A 23,347-nucleotide genomic window follows, 5' to 3' on the forward strand; every position below is an offset into this window, starting at 1 on the left:
CCTCAGGAGCACGATGACTAACCCCCAAATGGCCTGTATGTTGCCTAGGTGAGTCAAATCCCTAGCAGGGATAGCTGGAGCGCTGAGGCCTGATGCTCCCCTCGAGGGGTCATTCAACCCCTCCTTGGTGTCAGCCATGCGCCCCTCATTGGCGTCAGTCCTGGATCCCTGTCCTCTGCGCCCGGCTCAGCAGCACCAGGGCGGCAGACAGAATTCGCCAGCGCCCAGGAGGCCAGGGGAGTCCCGGGAAGCACGGTCCTAATGGCGAGTCTCCCCGGAACGCCTGCAGCCCCGCCCTTCCCCTGCCTGGGCCCGCAGCAGGAACGCCTCCCGCCCTCCTCCTCCTGGCCCTGGGAGTGGGAGAGATCCAAGGCTCCCTGCTTCAGGGCTCTGCCCCTAGTGACAGTGGGACCTCGTTGGCTGAGCTTAGCGAAGGGGCCGGGTGCCTGTTTTTCGGCCCCTGTCGGTCAGCTCCTCCCCTGTGGACCCATCTGGTGTTCACAGGGTACAGAGGTGTGAGTGTGAGTCTCCTCCCTCTCCACCCCTCCTCCTGGCCCGCAGTCTGCCTCGCAGGGCAGAGAACCAAGGAAAAGTCCCGCCAAACACCACTCTCTGGCACATGAACGAAGCCCTGTGACCGCTGGAGAGAGCCCCCAGGCCCTTGTGCTGACGGGTGAGTCTCACGTCGGCCCCTGGCTCTGGGGAGCGAGGAGGAGGCCAGAGGCGGCTGGAAGGGGTTTCCACCGGTCCCGCGTTGCCTGGCCTGCTCCTGGCTTATTTCTGCAAGGGCTCTGTGCCTCAGAAACAGCTGCCAAACTTCCTTGTCATTTGCAAAGGAGACCTCGAGTCTCCTGTTGCCCTTTACGATTTATTACAGCTATGTCAATAAATTGCCCCCACTTACTACCAAGTGCCCTTCAGGGACCTCGGCAGGGTGTAAGTGACCCCTACAGGAGGAAATCTGCACTTCTCAGACATTGCGCTGTGCTGGAGATGCCGGTGAGTTAGATCTGCATTTTAGGTGGGTTTTCTTACTCATTTGTTTTAACCACCGTTTTATTGTGTGGCTTTTGTCAGTCGCATTCCAAGTGTTCTTAGAGCTTCGTTTCGCACTCTGCCCAATAAATCAGCAGTGCTTCCTGGCGCTCCGTGATTCTCAGACCTATCTAAGGCATTGTGCCAACATCTTGCTGAAGAGAGGGCGCTGCAAAAAACGTTTCCTCTCACTGTCTCTGTCTCTGTCCAGTGAGCGCATGCGCCCTATGGCCAAAGCCTAAAAATATAGTTTGAAAACCACTGACCTAGATGACTTCAGCGTGTGTCAAGGAATGTGTCTGTGTGGGCCTCTGAAAATGTTAGACTTATCTCTGCACCGCCCCTTAGTCTAACTCAGCGTCTCCGCTCTAAGTCAGCGGCTGAGCCCTGCACAGTAGGGTGAAGGCATGGTAAGGCAAATGGCCTGGCCCAGCCTCTATGGCATGTGCTGATCTGCAGTTCGAGTCCCTGGTTGGCCAGTGTGCACACATGCTCAGAATCCCAGCCAGCTAGATGGCCAGAGGACGGGGATCGTGGAGTCACTTAGCCCTGTGGAAGGAGCCTCTCTCTCTTTTTCTCACAAGAATATGCACACACTCTATCATGAATAATAGATTTTTAAATTTTATTTTGCAGTTTTTAAAAAGAATTATTTATTTAATTTTATTTATTAATTTACTTATTTTTTAAATTTGACCAGGTGCGTGCACACACACACACACACACACACACACACAGAAAGTGAGAAAGCAAGACACCAGGTCCGGGACTTGAACCATGGTCGGCCATGTGAGGTGGTTAAGGTCCAGCGCTGGTTCCTATTTTAATTTTAATTTTTTAATTTTTTTTTTAGATTTTTGCCACAGGGCACATGAACTTACTGGAGAGAGACAGAGGGAGAAGGAAAGTGAGAAATCACCCTCCAGAGGGGATGACCGTGCTGCAATCCCTTCTCCATTCTTCTCTCGGGATTTTGGGAACATACTCACAGGTACCGGGCATGTCTTTCAAGTCACTGGGTCTGGGACTTGAACTGCAGTCAGCCATGTGGGATCCGGTGCCTTAAACACCATACCATCTGCTGACCATGAATAATAATTTTAAGAAATTTAGTAAGTCAAAGGACCTGCTGTTGGGACAACCCCAACTAGAGACAGGAACTAAATCATCCTGCAGAGTTCTCCTGCCTCCTGGAGTTGGAGAACCTCTGTGGGCCATTCCCTATGTCTCCCCCTTCAGCCCTCATGTGCCCTAACTTCTCTTACTAGAGAACATCAACGATCTTTCAGTGTGCCCAAACCCACTCGCACCCTACTCCCACTTGATACAGCAAATGTATAATGAAGAGTGGGTCTGGAATTCTGTGTTTTTCATTCTATAGATGAGAAAGCAGGTGCAAAGAGATGAGAGGACTTGAGCGAGTGTGGAGCCCAATGGTATGAGAATCCTAGCACTCTGGCAACTTCCGGTGAACGGGGACTCCTGCCAGCTGGAGAAGCTGTTGTGAGAGGTGTGACGTGCTAAGAAGGGAAGGGGTGATGAGCTAACCACCCTCTGGGACCTGCTGTGACAGCCCAAATGAAGGGTAGAGGCGACTCCCCTGGGTGCCCTGGGGTCCTCTGACCACTTCTAGGATCCCTGTGCCAAGACACTTTGAGATGGACAGAGGGTCCTGGCAGTACCAGACCAGAGGCAAGAAAGCCTTAATCCAGTGACTCCCCACCCAACACACACACACACACACACACACACACACACACACACACCTCCCATGACAGGGGGAAGCGGGCTGTGGGAGCAGAAGGGTTCTCCTTGCCAGCCAGCCTACAGGGCTCTGAGACTCTCCCCTGAGCATCGCTGGCAGCTTCTTAGCTTCCTCTGCTGTTCCCAAGTTGGGCCAGCATGTCCTCAAGGGACCCAGAGTGGAAATCAGTATTCTAGTCACACCTCCAGAGTCTGTGATCCCTCCCGTTTGGTTGTACTGAGGAGTTTACAAAGCACACTCACACCACAGGCCGGCAAGGGAGCCAGGTAGATAGTAGACAGTGAGATCTCCCAGTTATTTATTTTTTAAAAGAACGATTTTATTTAACTTTATTTTATTTATTTTTAATTTTTTATCTTTTGTTTGTAGAGAGATTTTTGCTATAGAGCATGTGCGCTCACTGGAGAGACAGAGAGGGACAGACAGACAGAAAGTGAGAAATCACTCCCTAGGGGGATGGCCACACCGCAATCCCTTCTCCCCTGTTCTCCTCTAGGGATCTTGGGCAAGCACACACATGCGCACAGTGTGAGTTTTAAGCTGCTGGGTCCAAGTTTTGAACCATGGTCATCTATGTGAGAGTCCAGCAACATAACCATTATGCCATCTGCTGATTTCTATTTTATTTGTTTTAATTTGACCAGAGAGGGACAGAGTCCAGTGCCCTTAACGACCATGCCACCTGCCAGCCCCAAGAGTCTCCCCAGTTTTGTAAACCAGACACAACTGAAACTCAGGGTAGAGATAGTCAAGGTCATACCTTATCGTTCAGAGACCCAGAAGTGGAGCCTCGGCTGAGAGCCTTCTGCAGCAATTCCTGGCCTTACCGATGGGGTTTCCGACTTAGCTAAGGTCACAGCCTTGGCCAAGGCAAGAAATCCATCCCTATTTCCGAAATGTGCCCATGACAAGCTGCCCCTTTTATAATAAGAAAAGGAAGAGCCCTGTTGGGGGCAAAGAAAATCCTGCCACTGACTTGGAAAGAAGCCCTTTCATGCCCCAGCCCAGCCCTGGCCAGCCTCGGGGAGTGTCAGGAAGCCCTGTCAGTGTCCAGCTCAGCAGCCAGCTCTCTGGTGGGCCGTGGTCAGGAGGGCATTTCGCGTTGAGTCTCGGTTTCCATTCCAGTAAGATGGGATGAAAGATGGCAATACTATTTTAAAAAACCATCAGGATCACCTGGGAAGTTTGTACAAAACCCAAATCCTAGGGCTTCTCCCCAGGCCTCATGAAAATCCGTGAGAACCCGCCTGGCTACATAGGTCTCTGGGTGATTCTGAGGCCCTCTGACGTCTGAGACCACAAGCCTAGACGGCTCCAGGGGCCTTTTCTGCTCCTACGTCCTGTTATCTGAGGCAGGAGGAAGCGTGGTGAGTGCACTTTGACTCAGATCACGTCCTCCCAGGTTTCATCCTCTGTGGCAGATGCAGGGTCCTAGATGGGGAAAAATGTTTTGAACAGATTACTAGCTTTGGGGAAAGCACAACCGGTACCAGAGGCCCGGGAGGGGCAGGTTTTGCATTCCCACAGGGCCATGAGCCAACTGTGGGCTCTCTGACTTTCACGTGACAGGGGGAGCACTAGGAAACCCTCCCAGTTACATATCCCAACCTTAGAATGAGTTCTCTGATGTGACCTCTACCCACAGAATTTTGGGAACTCCAACTGCCTCCCAAGATTTCCTGGCTCAAACTGGTTACTGTCTCTCCCCATTCCTCAGGAGCCCCTAAATTCCAGGCTGCCAGAGTACTCCTGCCAACTCTCGGGGTGTCTGCCTTTCTGGCACGCACATACTTGGAGACATAGAGAAGCCAAACATCATTGCCCTGCTGGCCCCAGACTAAACCAGTCATGGTTCTTGGCTGCAAACAACAGAAACTAATTCTGGCTGACGGAGGCAGGAAAGGAATGTACTCAAGGCTATTGGGTAGCATCAAGACCTGCCAGGAAGACTAGAGCCAGGCTTGGGAAACAGGTAGAAACACATCTGTCTGCCTCCCAGAGAGACTCATGCCGTGGGGATTCCCTCAAACTAAACAGGGGAGTTACGTGCTATGCATCCCACAAAATGACAAATGTCCACTCCCGGATGGGTGCAGCATCCTGGAAGAGGCCGCACACCCCAGAGAAATGGTGATTTCTGCTGTGGTTGGTGCCAGCAATGACACCTTCCTGTTCTTCTAGCCAAGTGTCAGATCCCATGTGCATCCCATCTGAGAGGACTTCTCCTGGGAAGCACTTCCTTTGCTCCACTCCACATGTTCCTCATGCTGCTATACTGCTGTTTGCTACACGCAGCCAGTGGGGCTGCCGGCTTCTGGCCTCTGATTCCAGACTGACCTTGTCTCCCTGCACCCCCCCGCCCCGAAACACCTGATTCCATGCCTCTCCAATCTGCCCTACTTTCCCAGAAAAAGGGCATTTGATCAAAACCAACTACTAGGATCACATCTTTTCCCCCAGTCCATTCTCTTCCTTCACCCAATCAAGAAATATGTGCTACTGTGTGTGAGTTACTATGCCAGGTGCTGAGGGATAGGAACACACCTTCTCTGCAGGGAGCTTACAGTAGAGTGCGGGCCACAGGCATTCTTCAGTCACATGATCACCCTACCACCAATCTGCGGTAAACGATATGAAGGACAAGCTCGCACAAGCCTTGACTATTCTGGCAACGGGATCTGACTGGGTCTGGGCAGCTTCCTTGGAAAAGTGACACTCGAGTTTAGATGTGGAGGATGAGGAACAGGTGGAGGATGGGGGAGCAAGGGAGGAAAGAAAGAAGGAAAGAGAGGGAGGGAGGAATGAAGGCAAGGAAACACATTCTAGGCAGAGGGAACAGCAAGTGAAAGGGTTCTGAGGTGGAATGAAGCTTGTCTCCCCCCAAAGCAAGCAGGGTGGCTGGAGCTCCTGTCGTGAGTCGGGGGGGGGGGGGGAGACGGGCGCCGGTGTGGGGGGGGTGGGGCCCTGTCGGGAGTCGGGGGGGGGGGGAGTCAGGCTGCCAGGCTAGGGGGTAGAATGGACTAGACCAGCAGAGAATCAGCCTAAAGTATCACTTTTAGTTTTTGCCAAAGAGCAGCAGGAACTGTTAACTAAGTGTCAGGAGTTGGGGCTTGCAATGTGGAGAACAGATTGGGGACAGCAGAAGTGGATGGGGTGTCCATGGGGAGTCCAGGTGACAATGAATAATGTCATGAACTAATGACTATTGACTTTACAATGGAACCCAGAGAGCAGATGCAAGACATATTTAGGAAGTGAAACTGACAGGACTTGGTGATGAACAGAATATGGGGGCAGGTGGGGAGTAGGGAAGGCCACATGTCTAACATGACAGATTTGTGACCCTGCTACCAGGTGAATGGTGTTAGGAACCCTCATTCTGCCTGCCTCGTGTTTCCCAGTGGAGGGACGCCTATGATTGTAACACTCCCTCTCTCTGTCTCCCTCGCTCCTTATATGATTGGTGTGTTAGGGAGGAGGCGCGCTAGGGTAGCCTGGAACCTTCTGGGTTTTCTAGTCGGTCCTGCTGGCCACAGACAGATGTGGTCAGTTTGATCTCTAGGCTTCAGGGTGAGCTTAATGGAGCCTGCTCTGCCCTTGGGTAGAAGCCTGCAGTCAGGGAGGCCCATTCAGTTCAGGGTGGCACGACCAGTTCGACCAGCCCCAAGCCTTGCTTCTGACCTGGAAACGGAAGGGAGGTATCATTTTCTTGGCCTCCCCAGCGCATAGGGGTGTCATTTACTGGGGCAGGGAACACTGGAGAGTAGGTTCTGAGGGAGGGATCATGAATTCACCTTTGGGATCCTTTTCTGGCCATTTTGATTTCTTAGCTTTGACCTAAATGTCCCACTAAATTAGGATGCTTACCCACATCCACTTAAAAAATGTACTCTTTTGGGAGTATTTGTTACACAAAAATAAGAACTATGAACTTTTACTCTGTTTTGGTAGGTCTGCCTGGACTTACAAATCCGAGCCAGATGGGGTCTCCTTAGAGAGGTGGTGAGTGGGCCCCCTTCCTGGCGGACAGTAGTAACTGCAGTAACGACTATGAGCACTCATCACACATCTTGTACTGTGCTAAGATGATCGCACTTAATATTCACGATGCCCCATGGGAGAAGCACTTTTATTATTCCTACCTTACAGGTAGAGAAACTGTGTGACCCTGCAACCGGGTGAATGGTGTTAGGAACACTCATTCTGCCTGCCTCGTGTTTCCCAGTGGAGGAACGCATGACGGTAACACTCCCTCGCTCTGTCTCCCTCGCTCCTTATATGATCGGTGTGTTGAGGAGGAGGCGGGCTAGGGTAGCCTGGAGCCTTCTGGGTTTTCTAGTTGCCCCTGGAGCCCAGGGAGATTAAGTGACTGTGACAAGGCCACCTGGCTGAGAGGTGGATTTGGTATTCCAAAGCACTTGTTCTTTCTTTGTTTTCTTCTTTTCTTTTTCTTACCCCTTCCTCCTTAGGCACGTGCGCTCACCAGAGAGAAAGGGACAGACAGACACACTGAGAGGGAAAGTGAGAAATCACCTGGGTGGGGGAGGCAACACCCCAGTCCCTTCCTCATTCTCCTCCCAGGATCTCAGGTACCCACGCACACAAGCCAGTGTGATTTCAAGCCACTGTGTCTGGGACTTGAACCATGGTCAGCCATGTGGAAGTCTAACGATGTAAATGCTATGCCATCTGCTGGTCCCCCCAAAGCACTTGCTAACTGGAAGTGTACCGAGGGATCTTTGACCACTGTGTGAAAGTAAGAAGCACAACTGTTCTCATGCTCTTAGCTGAGGACATCCTGGCACGTCTTAGTCTCTGCTTTTCTCTCCCCATCCACGCTGGTTTCGTGAGCCTTTGCAGCAGCCACTGGACTCAGAGCTTCTTCCTCTCTTTCTGTAGTTTTGAGACACCCTCTTTCGCTCTTGTAACACAGATAACCTGTCTGGTAAAGCCTCTCAAATGCCAGCAACTACCTTCTGGAAGGGTCTAACAGGCATGCAGGAAGGCCCACCTGAAACTGAGTTAGCTGAGATTCTGCCCGAGGCCCTCCTGTTAGCCGTGCAATCCAACCACCACCCGATGCTGTGGGATACGCTGCTCTGGAGCACCCCATCAGCCTTTCCCCTTTGCATGGGGACGTAGCGCTGTTGTGAAATGCAGTATCTCCTATAGCTCTGCACTGGAGGTGGGAAGTGCTCCCCACCCAGCAGGTGCAGTCTCAACCCCTGCACCCGGGCCCCTGGTGAAGGGTTTTCACAACTGCTGGAGGAACGAGCCCTGAGGTCTGAGCACCTGCTCGCTGTCCTGTCTCTGGTCTGTACCTCTCCCAGGCTGCCTATGTAAATGGAGGAAATTCGTATCAGCCTGATGGAGAGAATGTATTCAAGAGAAGAAACGGTTTAGCATGTGCAGAGTGCTTGCTCTTATCATCTGCATCACCACCACAATTCTGACTTGGTTTCCCACCTTTAAAAGTTCAAACCAGAAGATCAGCAGGTGGTGTGGCGGTTAGGGTGCTGGACTCCCACATGGCCCTCCACGGTTTGAATCCCAGACCTGGAGACTTGCACTCTCACTTTCTCTCCGGTGAGTGCACATGCCTTATAGCAAATTTAAAAAACAATGATAGAATAAAATAAATAAGAATTATTTTTTAAGAATCAAACCAGGCCAGCCCTATGCTTACTGGCTAAGGGAGCTAGATTCCCACATGGCCAACTGTGGTTTGAATCCCAGTCCCCATGGCTTGAAAACACGGTGGATGTGTGTGTATGTATGCAAACCCTAAGTCCCGACAGGATGGAGAAAGGAAAAAGGGGTTGTGGTACAACCGTGCCCCATGGGGGGGGGGAGTGCTTTTCCCCTGTCTCTCTCTGGAGAACACATGCACCCTCTGGCAATAAAAAGTAAATTTAAAGAAAGAAGAAAAAATTTGAAACCAAGAACCATAAGTAGTATTATTTCTTTAATACTGTATTTAAACGAGTTTTAAATAAACTCACTTTTCTAACATAGCCTCCTCCTCCTAAGCAACAGTATCCTTGAAACCACAGGTCTGATGGTTTTAGTTATATTTTTAAAAGCTCATTACAATAATATATGCCTGCCTGTTACAGTAAGCACTCACCCTGGAGCACTGAATCATATGCTCACACCTTGCTTTAAGGACTGCCACCGGAGGTGAGTCCCGGCACGTCTCTTCATCTGTAACACAGGTGCGGTGCTAACGCTGCCCCCAGGATGGCTGCCCTGTTCTATGGGACGCGGAGCACGACCGTGCTTCACAGAGTACGACCCACTAGGGGGGCTGCTATCAGTGGTCTCCCCACTCCCGCCACATTCTGGGTTTCTCATCCCAGGTTTACAAAAGGAACAGCTTACACTAAAGCGTCCTCCCCACCCCGACCCACCCACCCCTCTTTGGTGTTGGTTGGGCTGTCACTCAGGCACATGTTTTGCTCATATCGTTCTTTTCCTTGGGCTAGAATAACCCCTCAAACCTATTTTAATCCTTTGTCCGTGTTCAGCATCTGTCCTTCCTTTTATCTTGACTCTCCTAGAGTATCAGGCCCATGAGCTATACTCAGGAGATGGCATCCCGAAAACCAGGCCCTGCCACGAGCCTCCAGTGCACCTGGCCAGCCAGCCCAGGTTCAGGGAGCAGAAGCCCCCAGGACTTTTGCCCTCACTGGCTGTGGGCTCTGCTCTTGCTCGTCTGCCCACCTAACTCACGGGTCCAAGAACGTCTCTCTCTGGACCCGACCATGAAGGCAGCTGCTCAGTCTGCCTTTCCTTCTGCGGGAAGATTGACCAGGCATTCCTTCACTGTGAGCCGCTTCTCTCTCCAGAGGGCCAGTAGTCTCCCCAGGAGAGGCCTGGGACGCCTCGGCTCCACCAGGCAGAGAAGACAGGCCTGGTGGGCTGAGCCGTGGCCCCAGGGAGGACAGGAATGAATCCCCAGCTGATGCCTGGGCTGTTTCGCATTCTCTGGCCCTGACCTGCCCTTCCTCAGATGCCCATCTAGAAAAGCCCACCCGGCCTGTGTGAGGTCCTTGCCACTGGCTGGTCCCATCACACCCGGAGAAAGTGCAGGGAGTCGGGTCGGACTTGAGGACACTGGTGGCACATGGTTTGCTTTTATTTTATAGAAGAAAATGCCTGCAGTGTCTCCCTAAAAAGTGGAAGGGATGAGCAGTTTATAAAATGGATTTACTCTTTATTCTTTTTAATTTGCTAGAGGGTCCACGCACCCACCAGAAGGAAAAAGAGAGAGAGACAGAGAGCGGGAGAGGGAGAAAGCAACCCCAATGGAGCGTGGTCACACAGTAATCCTTTTTCTCCATTTCTTCAGCCTGTTGGGATTTGGGCCACATATATGCACCCCAAATGGTTTTTAAACCACCAGGGCCAGTATTCAAACTGCACAGTCGGCAATATGGGATCCAGCTCCCTTAACCACTAGGCAGGGGGCCCAACCCAAACTGACTTTACTCTTAGCCTCTCCGTGTACCACGGGGACCCGAGAAATGGGCAGATCAGCCCTGTGTCTTCCAAAGCAGTCAGAGGCTGTGAAGGTGGGGGGTCCGCAGTGACATTTCTGCTCCGTTTGGGGAATCCTGGGCCCTCTGAGTGAAGCTGTGGGCCCCTCCCACTGATCGTCTGTCCTGTCACCCCCATCTACACCCCAACTCCTGCCCCTTCAGACTTTCTCATCCCACCATTCCTGTTCCAGGACACTCCTAGTGACCTTAGCCTTTAAGACTGCTCAGGCACTTGGCCACCTTGGTTTCTGCTCTCCCTGACCTGAGACTGGGCTGGAGCTGGTGGGAGGAACAGGCTGCTGGGTTCTATAAAACGAGCTAGCCTCACCATCTGCCCAGCCGGTCTGGTCTTGGTGTAGCCCCTGAGTGTGGAAGTGCTTACTGAATCTCTTCTCTCCCTCCCCCTGGATTGACCTGTCTCTGGTACATGTCCCAGGAAAAGCAGGGGAATAGGCAGAGGCTGGAGTGCTATAAAAATCCATTCTTCTCAGGCCGGCAGGTGGGGTGGTGGTTAAGGGTGCTGGATTCCCACATGGCCAACCATGGTTCAAGTCCTGGATCTGGCAGCTTGCTTTCTCATTTTCACTTTCTTTCTCTGATCAAATTAAAAAATAATAATTACAATAGAATTAAATAAATAAATAAGTAATTGATTTGTTCTTTTGGAGAGGTTTTAGCTATAGGGTGCATGCGCTTGCCACAAAGACAGAGACAGTGAAAGAAAGCAAGAAATCAAGGAGGGATGGCTGCACTGCAATCCCTTCTCCTCCACTCTCCTCTTGGGATCTTGGGCACGTGCGCATATGCACCCAGCGTGAGTTTAGGCCACCAGGTCTGGGACTTGAACCGCGGTCGACTACATGGGAGCCCAGCGACATAGCCATTACAACAACCGCTGGTCCCTAAATAAATAATTCTTTAAAAAAATAATTATTCCCTGGATGTATATTTAATTGATTAGAACACTTAATTTGTTCCATGGTATGTATTTCATTATACTAACAATTGTCGTTTCTTATAAATGAAGTTCATAAACGGTTGTTCCAGCTTATGGAACTCAGTGGGGAAAACTTCCGGAATAGTGACTCGGTGCACTTCCCACAGAATTAGACAAGCTGAAGATGTATGGGAGCATTAGCCCTCATTATAACAGCCTCACATGGTATAGACGGTACAGAAACACTCACGATAAGGAGTCTAATAACGATAAAGCACTACTTCTAACCAAATTGCCTCCTGCTGTTGGGCTCTGTGTCAGATACTGAAGCTTTCAAATGAATAGACAGAGGCCACAGTAGCTCAGGGATTGAGGGGGTGCAGCAGACCCCCCCAGCAAGGCCGACCCACACGGGAAAGTTTGAGTTTGCATCCGGAAGACCTCCCTGAGTCCGATTCTGGGCCCACTCGTGCCCATGATCTGGGCTGAAATTGGGGGTAGACGTGGTATCAAGACCCTGCTGGGGATATCTGCTTGTCTCTTCCTGTCTCTCTCTCGCTTTTTTTTTTTTTTTTTTTTAAGCTTTATGCATTTATTCTACTTTGTCCCGGCCTGCGGGACGTATCGGGCAGAGAACTCGAGCGAGGGGGCAGAGGTCTGGAACCTGCGCAGCGTCTCAGCACAGGAGCGAAAGAAGTGTCACAGCTCACACAGTGTCACAGCTCTTGATGGTATGAAAGTTTTGCTCGTTTATTGAGGGCCAGAGCACTTTCTTATATACACAAGGCAGGAGAAAATAGGCGGGGTTTACAGCGGACCTAATTGAGGACCTGTCAGTTTGTCTGAACCAGGAAGTTCTGTGTTCCTGGTGTACGTGTCAAGGTCGCACCGGCCATTTTGTTATGTGAAGGGCATGGCAGCCATTTTGATGTGGGGGGGCTTCCCCATAGACACGTTTTTGCCATAAGGCATATGCACTTGCCAAGGAGAGACAGAGACAGAGACAGAAAGGGAAAGTTAGAAATCATCCCCTGGGGGGTATGGTCATGCTGCGATCCCTTCTCCTCTATTCTCTTGGGATTTAGGGCACGCATGCACGGCATGATTTTCAAGTCACCAGGCCTGGGACTCGAATCATAGTTGACCATGTGGGAATCCAGTGCCTTAACTACCACCTCACTTGCTGTCTCCCCTGCCCCACATTCAATAAATAAACGAAAAGAAAGTAAGAAAGACGTGGTATCTATGTTCAAGGGCCCCAGCCTAGATCACTTTGACTCAAAAGAATTTGCAATGACCCTTCAAATCCATTCTCTCTCCACTGGCCCCAACTGAAGGGCACCGGCTTGCCATGGGATGGGTACGGGTGTGACGGGGTCAGGTACCCTCACTTGCTTTCCCTTCACCACTCGGTGTGCCCAGGTTTGTGTACGTGGTGCGTGTCCGCACAGCCCTTCACACTTTCATCCACAGCAGTTTGTGTTTTTGCTTTCCAGCTAAAATTCCCAACGGTGAGAAGCAAGTTTATTTAGTCATTTCAATTGTTTTGTGCAAAGATCTGCTCAGCCGGACACCTGGAGCATACTTTGATAACGGTGATGTAGATGTTGACAAAAGCTTGATAATTCAATAACTATGCAATGTGTCCTATTTTTAAAAGAAAATTTGGCTGGAGCCCAACTAAAGCTACAGATAGAATGCTGAAGAGGTTTCTTCTAAAAAAAATAGTGAAAAAAAAAAAAAAAGGATTCAAAACCCACCAGATGAAAAACTGTGCTCCTGCTGGCAGTTCTGCCTGTGATTGGCACTGTCTAGGTCACCCCCAGAACGGCACACCATCCCTGTGGGCCTCATCCCATCTGTTTCTGTCTGTCCTGGCCCAGGGCCCACCAATGTCCCAGGCCTGGGCTTCCTCTGTGAGTCATTCTCATGGCAGGGGTGACCCATGCAGCGTCTCAGAGTGTCTTCGCTCCACACTTCATCATGAGCCTCAGCATTCATCCAGGAACCGCAAGAAGTGCGAATATTGTCCTGTGCCCAGTCAAAAGCTGTCCTCCAAAACAACAGTGCAAGATGAGTTGTTTCCAGAACTAAAAATAAAGCCAAATGAATGCAATCGTAAGATATGCTGCTGGCCAGACTGGATGCCTGATGTCAGAGACAGCACTGATACCCTGGAAACTGCTCAAGTCCCTCTACCCTCCGAGAGCAGGGCCGACATTAGCTGGGGCTGAGGGTAAGGACCACCCATCCCACCTGCTTCTCTGTGCCCTCTTATCTCTGGAAGCCCCCAGGGAAGAGCTGGACTGGCTCCACCGTAGGTAGAATGGGCAACCGTCATGCTGCACAGAAAGTGATGGGAGAGCTCCCAGGTCCCTTTTGAATCCCAAGAGTCCTGGTAGCTCCACAACTGCCCCCCGAAGTTTGCCTGGTCATGTCGCTAAGCCTGGCTAGAGGCACTCCAGCTGAACAGTGCAGTGAGAAGTACTCTGTATTTTTACATACCTAAAATGTGTGCCCTACTTGGCCGGGTGACTAGAAATACCAGCTCACAGGAGCTGGGACTTGCTAGGACCATTCCTTCTGCAGATATTTCGAATGTAAGGGAAGAACTTTGAAAACCAAATTCTTAGAGCTATCAAGAAGATACAGGGACCAGCAGTTAGCATAACGGCTATGTCACTGAACTCCCATGTAGTCGACCACAGTTTGAGTCTTGGACTCGGTGGCTTAAACTCACGGTGGCTTAAACTCGGGTGTGTGTGTGTGTGTGTGTGTGTGCATGCCCAAGATCCCGAGAGGAGAATGGAGGAGAAGGGATTGCGGTGTGGCCATTCCCTCTGGGGGTTATTTCTCGCTTTCTATCTCTCTGTCTCTCTGGCAAGCGCATGCGAACTATAGCAAAAACCTCTTTCTCAAAAAAAAAAAAAAAAGATACAAGTGGAGAAAAGTGCCCAAGACTGATGCATAAAGATACAATTGAGGAATCAGCAGTTAGCGTAATGGCTATGTTGCTGGACTCCCACGTAGTTGACTGCGGTTCACGTCCCGGGCCCGGCGGCTTAAACTTACGCCGGGCACGTGTGCATGTGTGCCCAAGATCCCAAGAGGAGAATGGAGGAGAAGGGATTGTGGTGTGGCTATCCCCCCAGGGGGTGGTTTCTCGCTTTCTGTCTCTCTCTGTCTTTTTTTTTTAGAGAGGTTTTTGCTATAGGACGCGTGCACTCGCCAGACAGACAGGCTGACTGCGGTTTGAGTCCCAGACCTGGCGACTTGCTTTCTCACTTGTCCCTCCCCCACTCTGTCCCTCTCTGATCAAATTAAAATAAATAAAGTTAAATAAATTTTTAAAAAAAGATAGAAGTGATATATGACTCTGGTTCCTAAGAGGGGATTATTATGCCACTGGTGAGAGCCAGTGGGGCCAGAGGCCCTGTGGGGTTGTGAAGATGTCTTGGATATAGCAAATAACCTGGCTATCTGCATGTGTGAGAGACGTGAGTGTGAAAGAAACTCTCTGGCTAACACCCAAGGTCTGTCACCAGCTAGATAAACGTTCATTAAGGCTGCCCCGAGCCGTCTAACAGAGGGACCGTGGACATCCTGGGAAGAACTTCTCCCCTGACTCTCTTAGTCACCCAGACATGTATTTAGTATTTCCCAGTTCCTAGCCCAAGAAGGGAAGGTGCACGTGGTGGGCCTGGAGAGAGCCTGGACCAACGACAGAGGAACCTGAGTTTCCTGCTCACGCGGAGGCCCTCAGTCTAATCTGTCTTCTGATCCTTCCCTCGTGGGCCCGGCTATGCTGGGAGTAATCTCTGACAGTCTAGGTTGGCTTGCTGGCTGAAGAAGAGGGAATGGAGATTTGAAGAGCAAGAACCAAGCACAGCAATCAGTTGGCCACGGTGAGCTACGCCCAGGCTGCCCACAAGGCAATTCGGGTCGACATTTACGGCATTTATGACTAACCCTTCCCTGTGGATCGCCTGCAGCCTGCGGCCCACCACGCACCCAACTGGCTGGAACGGATGGTCCAGTGTGATGAGAGAACCGCAGAGACTCACTGGAATCAAGGGGATCATAGAGCGCCAGGCTGGCACGAATGAGGAAACTGAGGCCAGAGAAGGACGTGTTACCCTTACTGGTTCCCATGGCCAGATTAGCACTCTAGGGCAAGGACTGTCTTGGAAGCCCTAAAGCCCAGGAGAGGGTTTGGCCCGTGGAGGATGCTTAATAAATGTCTGTGAAAGGGGGAAAGGGAGGAGGCAGGAAGACGGGACTTGCTGAGGCCACGCTGTGCCGTGCAGGGCTGGCCCTCCCTGACGGGCCTCTCTGGAGAGCTGGTGCTGTCCCTCTCAGCACTGCCAGCTCTCGTCAGCGCTCTCAGCAGGTCAGGCTGGCTATCTTTATTGTCCCAACAGTGTCCCGATACCACCAGACCCCACTGGTACCAGCAGGGCCCAAGGAGGCTCCCATGTCCTGCAATGCGAGCAATGTCCGAGGAACCAAGACCGCCTTTGTCCCAAGTCCCCTGCAGAAAGGGCTCAGAGTGGCTATTGCTCAGGCTGGTGTGCAGCTGAGCAGGCCCCCGGGGTGGGTGTGCTTCCTGCACGAGGAGTAGAACCAGGGAGACCAAAGAGTGAGGCTCTCCCAGGCACAGCAGGACTGAGCTTATCAGACCGACCTAGCAGGCATCCACGCAGAGGGTGGCAGAATTCTAGAGACGTTGAGGCAGGGCCTAGGAAGCCGAGACCATAGAGCAGAAAGCCCGTACTTAAGCTCATCCGTTGTCAGAGGCGGAAACGAAGGAGAGACAGAGGAGAGACGGTCTCTCCATTGAAGGGAGCGGTGGGCACAGGCCGAGAGGAGGAGAGGGAGCTGGAGCGAGTCCCCAAGGCTATCTGGTGTGGCTGCGGACTCTGTTTCGGGGCATGGCAGAAGTGGGACCGGGGACTGGGGATCACTGTGTCATCTCAGACCTGGCTCTACTTTCTGCCAGCCTTGGCAATGTAGCTCCTCTCTGTCCTTTGTACTGTCCCCACACGGGAGGGAGAGGGCCCAGAGTCAGGTGTGACGGTGTTCTAAGCAGCCTCCAGCCTCAGCCCTTCTGCAGTATCCACAGACACTTCCTGGGGTTCTTCCGTGTCCTGGGATTGGCGCTGGCTGTAGATCTTAGTCCCCGGCCCCAGGGCTCTTACAGTTCTGCTGGGGGAGTAGGGGTACACTGGAGACCCCCAGCCCAGGGCACTGCACGGTGGGCAGGGCTGTGGGCACACCCACGGTTTAGAGAGAGCCTCAGGGCGGGTCAGCATCTTGGAGGAGGCGACGCTGGAACTGGAGCGTGAGCATCACGTGCTGGCAATGGGGTTTGGCGTGAAGCCACTGTAGCTGGAACTCGGGACACCCCGCAGGGGCAGCTCAGTCATGGGGTAAAGGCCAGGGTTTCTGATGCGGTGTTTAGCAGCAGAATCCTTTGCCAAAGGAAAGCTTCCTCGGAATGTGCCAGCCGCTGAGGGCTGCGCTGCGCCTTATCCCACTAACTCACACTCACCCCGAGAGGTGAGCAGAGCTCTACTGCAGGACTCGCTGAGCCTCGTCGTTTTCTTTCTTTCTTTCTTTTTTTTTTAAAGTTCATTGATTTCTTCCATGAATGAAATAGAGAGAGGGGAGGGAGAGAGTGTGCACCCCCAAGAGGTTCCAACGCTGCGACCCAACCTGCTGGCCCAGATCACAGGCAAGGCCACAATTCAGTGTCCTCATGGAGGTCTGCAGACTAGAACCAGGGACCCTCCCAATGTGGGACCGCCTCACGGAGCATGGCATTTTTACCACTGCACTGCCATCTGGCCTCCACGCCACATAGTGGAGGAGCAGAGAAACTGGGGCACAGAGAGCAGAAGAGATGAGCCCAAGCTTATCTGCTGGCAGGAGCAAAGGCAGGCACCAGCAGGGTTCCGTCTCCTCCCTGCAGCTCGGGGCTTTTGCCACGAGACCTGCCACCTCCAGGATGGGGCCAGACTGGAGACACTGTCAGCACATCAGACCAGATCATGGCACAGCTGGAAACTGCAACACTCTGTGAGGTCGACCCGCACGGCAACGTTCTGGGTTCATATCCAGAGGACTCCCTGACAACACCAGGCACATGTGTACCCATGATCCAGGGCTGGCTGGATATAAGGTCCACAAATGGAGAGCCCGGGGACGGGTTTGGGCATGAGCATGGGTGTTCTTTTGGGCATTCCAATTTGGCAGCCCAGCTACAGCCGTAATCGCTTGAGGTTCCAATCCCTCGATTGAGAAGACGGGCAAATCTGAATCATCTGAGATGTATTACAACCATGCGGGCTTGGAGAAACGGGAGGGGATGGTGGTTTGAACTAAGAGGGACGGACAGCAGTGATTACGTTTTGGTAAATCAGCAAACTGTGGGTGAGTTCAATGAAAGAACCAGTGCTTCCTTAAACTGCAGTACACCTGTGCCTATTCATTCATTGGCCTAATGATGTGACCTTAATTTAAAACTCAAAAATCATTTTAAAAGCCCTGTCTGGAGCTCACAAATAATGCAAGGAACTGATCGTGGTCTTTTTTTTTTAATTTTATTTTTTTATTATCATCATCATAATCTTCTTTATATTACATTGGATTACATATAACTTTACAGTGTATTACATTGTTTTTTCAAAAGGGAATGCCCTGCATGTCAGTCAGTACAGAGACATTAATCTCCCCACTTCAACATTCAATATCTTTTCTATGTTTTCCCCAATCATTATTTTTATTATTCTAATTATTTTTTAAAACAGTCAATTGCTATTTCTTATTTTGCTTGTAAAAATACTTTGCCCATCATGAAATACTTCTCAGACCAATCCAGTTGAGAATACTATACATGTCATCATCAACAGTTAATAAGCCCTATCTGTTTCTCACTAACGTCCTGCCTCTCTATTGTTCACTTGCTATCTTTCTCTATCCTCTTCTCTTCACTTACCCCATTCCACACTGTCCTATTCTCATTAAGTACCTTCACTGCTTTTATGTCCTCCGATTTTTTGCTCTCTATCATAGAGTGCGGATAGTCGGTATATATTGAGTGGATACATACAATATCTTTCTTTCATAGCCTGGCTTACTCACATGTTCTTTTTTTTGAGAGGTTTTTGCTATAGGGCATGTGCGCTCACCAGACAGACAGAGAGAGATTTTCACCACATCCCCGCCAACACTTATCACTTTTTATATTCTTAATCTTTGCCATTCTGACAGGGGTTAGGTGGTATCTCATTGTGGTTTTTATCTGCATTTCCCTTATGATGAGGGATGTCGAGCATTTCCTCATATGCTTTTTGGCTGTTCGTATGTCTTCCTTAGAGAGACTTTTGTTCAGCTCACTTTCCCATCTTTTAATCGGGTTAATCATTTTTTTTCGCATAAGGCACTTGAGTTCCCTATGTATTCTCGTTATCAGTCCCTTGTCTGAGGCATATTTAACAAAAATATTTTCCCATTCTGAGGGTTGTCGGTTCACACTTGTTACTGTGTCCTTTGCTGTGCAGAAACTTCTTAGTCTAATATAGTCCCACTTGTCTATTTTAGGGATTATTGCCTGTGCTTTGGGAGTCTTATTTAAGAAGTCTTTGCCTACTCCAATGTCTCCCAGAGTTTCCCCAGCATTTTCCACAAGTAGTTTTATTGTCTGAGGTCTTAGGTTCAGATCTTTGATCCATTTTGAGTTGACTGTTGTTAATGGTGAAAGATGGGGGTTCAGTTTCATCTTTCTGCAGGTGGATACCCAGTTTTTCCAGCACCATTTACTAAAGAGGTTTTCCTTTTCCCAATGGATTGACTGATATCCTTTGTCAAAGATCAGTTGGCTATAAGCTTTGGGAGTTATTTCTGGGGTCTCTATTCTCTTCCATTGGTCCACATGTCTGTTTTTATGCCAATACCATGCTGTTTTGATGACCACAGCTTTATAGTATATCTTGGGATCAGGGAGTGATATGCCTCCTACTCCATTCTTCTTACGCAGGATTGCTTTTGCAATACGAGGTCTTTTATGGTTCCAGACAAATTCTATAATTGTCTTTTCTAGATCTCTGAAGAATATCTCTGGTATTTTGATTGGAATTGCATTAAACATGTAGATTAATTTGGGTAGAATTGCCATTTTGATTATGTTAATTCTACCAATCCAGGAGCATGGGATGTCCTTCCACTTTTTTATGTCACTTTCAATGTCTTTTTTAAGATTCTCGTAGTTTTCTTTATAAAGGTCTTTGACTTTCTTAGTTAGGTTTATCCCTAGATATCTTATACATCTTGTGGCTATGGTGAAAGGGATTCCTTTCTTCAGCTCTGCTTCATTCAACTTGTTGTTCATAAATAGAAATGCTATAGATTTTTGGATATTGATTTTGTATCCTGCCACCTTACTGTATTCACTTATTACTTCAAGCAGTTTTTTCATGGATACCTTTGGGTCTTCTAAGTATACCATCATGTCATCTGCAAATAAAGATATTTTCAACTCTTCTTTGCCTATTCGAATGCCTTTAATACTGTTCTCTTCTCTGATTGCAATAGCTAAGACTTCCAGTACTATATTAAAGAGCAGTGGAGAAAGTGGGCAGCCTTGCCTAGTACCTGTTTTCAGAGGAAAAGCTTTCAGCTTTTCCCCATTCAGTATAATATTAGCTGTAGGTTTTTCATAGATTGCTTTTATTGTGTTCAGAAATGACCCTTCTATACCAATCTTACTGAGAGTCTTAATCATAAAAGGATGTTGTATTTTATCAAACGCTTTCTCCGCATCAATTGAGATGATCATATGGTTTTTATCTTTCTTTCTGTTAATGTGGTGTATTACATTTATGGTCTTGCGTATATTGAACCACCCTTGCATCCCTGGTATAAAGCCTACCTGGTCGTGATGAATGATCTTTGTTATATGTTGTTGGATACGATTTGCGAGTATCTTGTTGAGAATTTTCGCATCTATATTCATCAATGATATTGGTCTGTAGTTTTCCTTTTTTGTCATATCCTTATCTGTTTTGGGGATGAGGATGATGGAGGCTTCATAAAATGAATTTGGAAGGTTTCCTTCCTTTTGAATCTTTAGAAATAATTTTAGTAAGATAGGGGTTAATTCTTCCTTGAAAGTTTTGTAGAATTCACAAGTGAAGCCATCTGGGCCTGGGCTTTTCTTTGTTGGGAGATTATTAATTACTGATTCAATCTCCTGGCTTGTTATAGGTCTATTCAGATTCTCTATGTCTTCCTGATCCAATCTTGGTAGTTTATATGCATCCAGGAATTTGTCCATCTCCTCCAGGTTATCTTGTTTGTTGGCGTAAAGTCGCTCATAGTATCCTCTAATGATATTATGTATTTCTGCTATGTCCGTGGTAATATTGCCTGTTTCATCACATATTTGATTAATCTGGTTTCTTTCTTTCTTCTTCTTGATCAGTCTAGCCAATGGAGTATCGATCTTGTTGATCTTTTCAAAGAACCAGCTTTTGCTTTCATTTATTTTCTGTATGGTTCGTTTATTTTCTATTTCATTTATTTCTGCTCGAACCTTTATTATTTCTTTTCGCCTGGCATTTTGGGGGTTCGTTTGTTGTTGTTTTTCCAGTTCTCTGAGGCATGATGATAAGTTATCTACTTGCCATCTTTCCATCCTTTTCTTATGTGCACTAATTGCTATGAATTTCCCTCTTATGACTGCTTTTGCTGTGTCCCATAGGTTCTGGACACTTGTGTCCTCATTATCATTTGTTTCCATAAATTTGTTTATTTCAGCCTTAATTTCTTCAGTAGTGAAGAAGTCATTCAGAAGTAGGTTGTTCAGTTTCCATGTGTTCGTGTGTTTTCGGGGTTGTTTCTTGAAATTAATCTTGAGTTTAATTCCATCATGGTCAGAGAAGATGCTGGGTACAGTTTCTATGCCTTTGAATCTGTAAAGGCTTGATTTGTGTCCTAATATATGATCTATCTTTGAAAAGGTTCCATGTCGGGGTGAGAAAAATGTATATGTTGTGGATGTAGGGTGGAAAGTTCTATAGATATCTGTCAAGCCCATTCCATTTATAGTATCATTTAAGTCCTGTATCTCTCTATTTATTTTCTGTCTAGAAGATCTGTCTATAGGAGATAACGGGGTGTTGAGATCTCCAACAATTATAGTATTTTTCCCTATGTCTCCTTTTAGCTCCAGCAGTCTTTCCTTCACATATTTAGGCGCACCTGAGTTGGGTGCGTAGATATTTATAAGGGTTATATCTTCTTGCTGGATTACCCCATCTACTATTATATAATGCCCTTCTTTGTCTCTTCTTACAGTCTTTGTTTTAAAATCTATTTTGTCTGAGATCAATATCGCTACTCCAGCCTTTTTCTGATTTCCATTTGCATGGAATATCTTTTTCCAGCCCTTGACTTTTAGTCTATGTATATCTTTATCCATAAAGTGAGTTTCTTGTAGGCAACAGATAGAGGGTTTCTGTTTTCTTATCCATTCAGCTAGTCTATGTCTCTTAACTGGGGAATTTAATCCATTGACATTCAATGTAATTATCGATATTTCCATACCTGATCCTATCATTAAGTGAGCCATTTTCTTAGTTGTTTTTTGTTCTCGTATAACTGTCTCTGATTTTTTAGTTTTCCTGGTATAGTACTCCCTTCAAAACCTCTTGAAGAGCTGGTCTGGTGTTGGTAAATTCCTTCAAATTTTGTTTATTTGAGAATGTTTTTATCTTTTTTTCCCATATAAAAGATAATTTTGCCGGGTATAGTATTCTTGGTTGAAATTGTTTTTCACTCAACACTTTGACTATGCTTCCCCATTCTTTCCTTTCCTGCATTGTTTCTGCTGAGAGATCCGATGTTAGCCTGATGGGGTGACCTTTGTAAGTAACCTGGCGTTTCCCTCTTGCCAACTTTAGTATCTTGTCTTTGTCTGTTGTTTTTGCCAGTCTGGCTATGATGTGCCTTGGAGATGATCTTCTTGGGTTGATTCTACTTGGGGTCCTCTGTATTTCTTGGGTCTGGATATTTGAATGCCTTTCTAGATTTGGAAAGTTTTCTTCCAGGATCTCATGGAATAAATTTTCCAGGCCCTTATTATTTTCTTCCTCCTCCGGAATACCAATTATCCGAATGTTGGGGCGCTTGATGGTGTCCAGTATTCCTCGTATATTATCCTCATTTTTCATGGTTGTTTTCTCAATCTTCTTGATACTTTTATCTAGGTCAGATGTTTTGTCTTCTACGTTAGAGATTCGGTCTTCTGCCTGGTCTAACCTACATTTAATGCTTTCAAGGGAGGTTTTGATTTCCTGTATCACATTCTTCAAACCTAGAAGTTCCATCTGGTTCTTGTTTAGGGTATCCATTTCTTCTTTCAAGTCATTAAAGGACTTCCTCATCTCCTGGAGCTCCTTGTCTCTTTTCTCTTCCATCTCAGTTAGTTTGGTCACTACAAATATTCTGAATTCCTTATCAGACATGTCCACGACGTCCATTGTATTGACTGTGGGTGATGTAGGATTGATGATTTCCCTTGACGGAGAGGCCTTTTGTTGATTGCTCATATTTCTTGAGCCTTTGCGATTGTTCTTAGTCATCAGGTAATCTATATGTTTCTTGCTAACTTATTTAAGGTATCTCTGATTCTTAAAAGTTGTACAGGCTTAGAAGATTGATGATTTATCTTATGGTTGGCCCACCTGTTACTCACAATTACCATTAACTATTGCCACTAGCCCTGGAAGGCCCAAAGTCCTCGCTGTATCTAAGGAGTGGTGAGCCTTCAACTGACCAAATAAGCAACACCCCAAGAGCAAAGAAAAACAAAATGGAAAAAGAAAATCGCGCGGTGCGCAACGCGCGCCACGCGCTACTCAAATCACCAAAATTCAAACAGTCCAAAGGCTAGTGGAAAGGGATCAGACAATGAATGACAGCACCAGGTTGGTCGGGCCTGCAGCCTCAGTCCGCCTGGGGTCCGGAACTGCTGGCCGGCTCGATCCCGGATTCGGGTGGGGAGGGGTG

At 48.4% G+C, this 23,347-nt stretch overlaps 1 long non-coding RNA gene across 2 annotated transcripts; it reads left to right on the top strand.

Moving 5' to 3' along the window:
* Window positions 1-407: 407 nt before the first annotated feature.
* LOC114009304 (uncharacterized) lies at window positions 408-13,986 on the top strand. 2 transcript variants are annotated; one of them, XR_003550749.1, is made up of 4 exons: window positions 408-999; window positions 2,417-2,545; window positions 11,861-12,009; window positions 12,775-13,986. It is a non-coding gene; the product is annotated as an uncharacterized LOC114009304 (long non-coding RNA). The 2 variants fall into 2 exon arrangements; XR_003550750.1 differs by lacking the exon at window positions 2,417-2,545.
* Window positions 13,987-23,347: the final 9,361 nt, after the last annotated feature.

Source organism: Tupaia chinensis, unplaced genomic scaffold (assembly GCF_000334495.1).
Source record: "Tupaia chinensis unplaced genomic scaffold, TupChi_1.0 Scaffold000515_1, whole genome shotgun sequence".
NCBI lineage: Eukaryota > Metazoa > Chordata > Mammalia > Scandentia > Tupaiidae > Tupaia > Tupaia belangeri.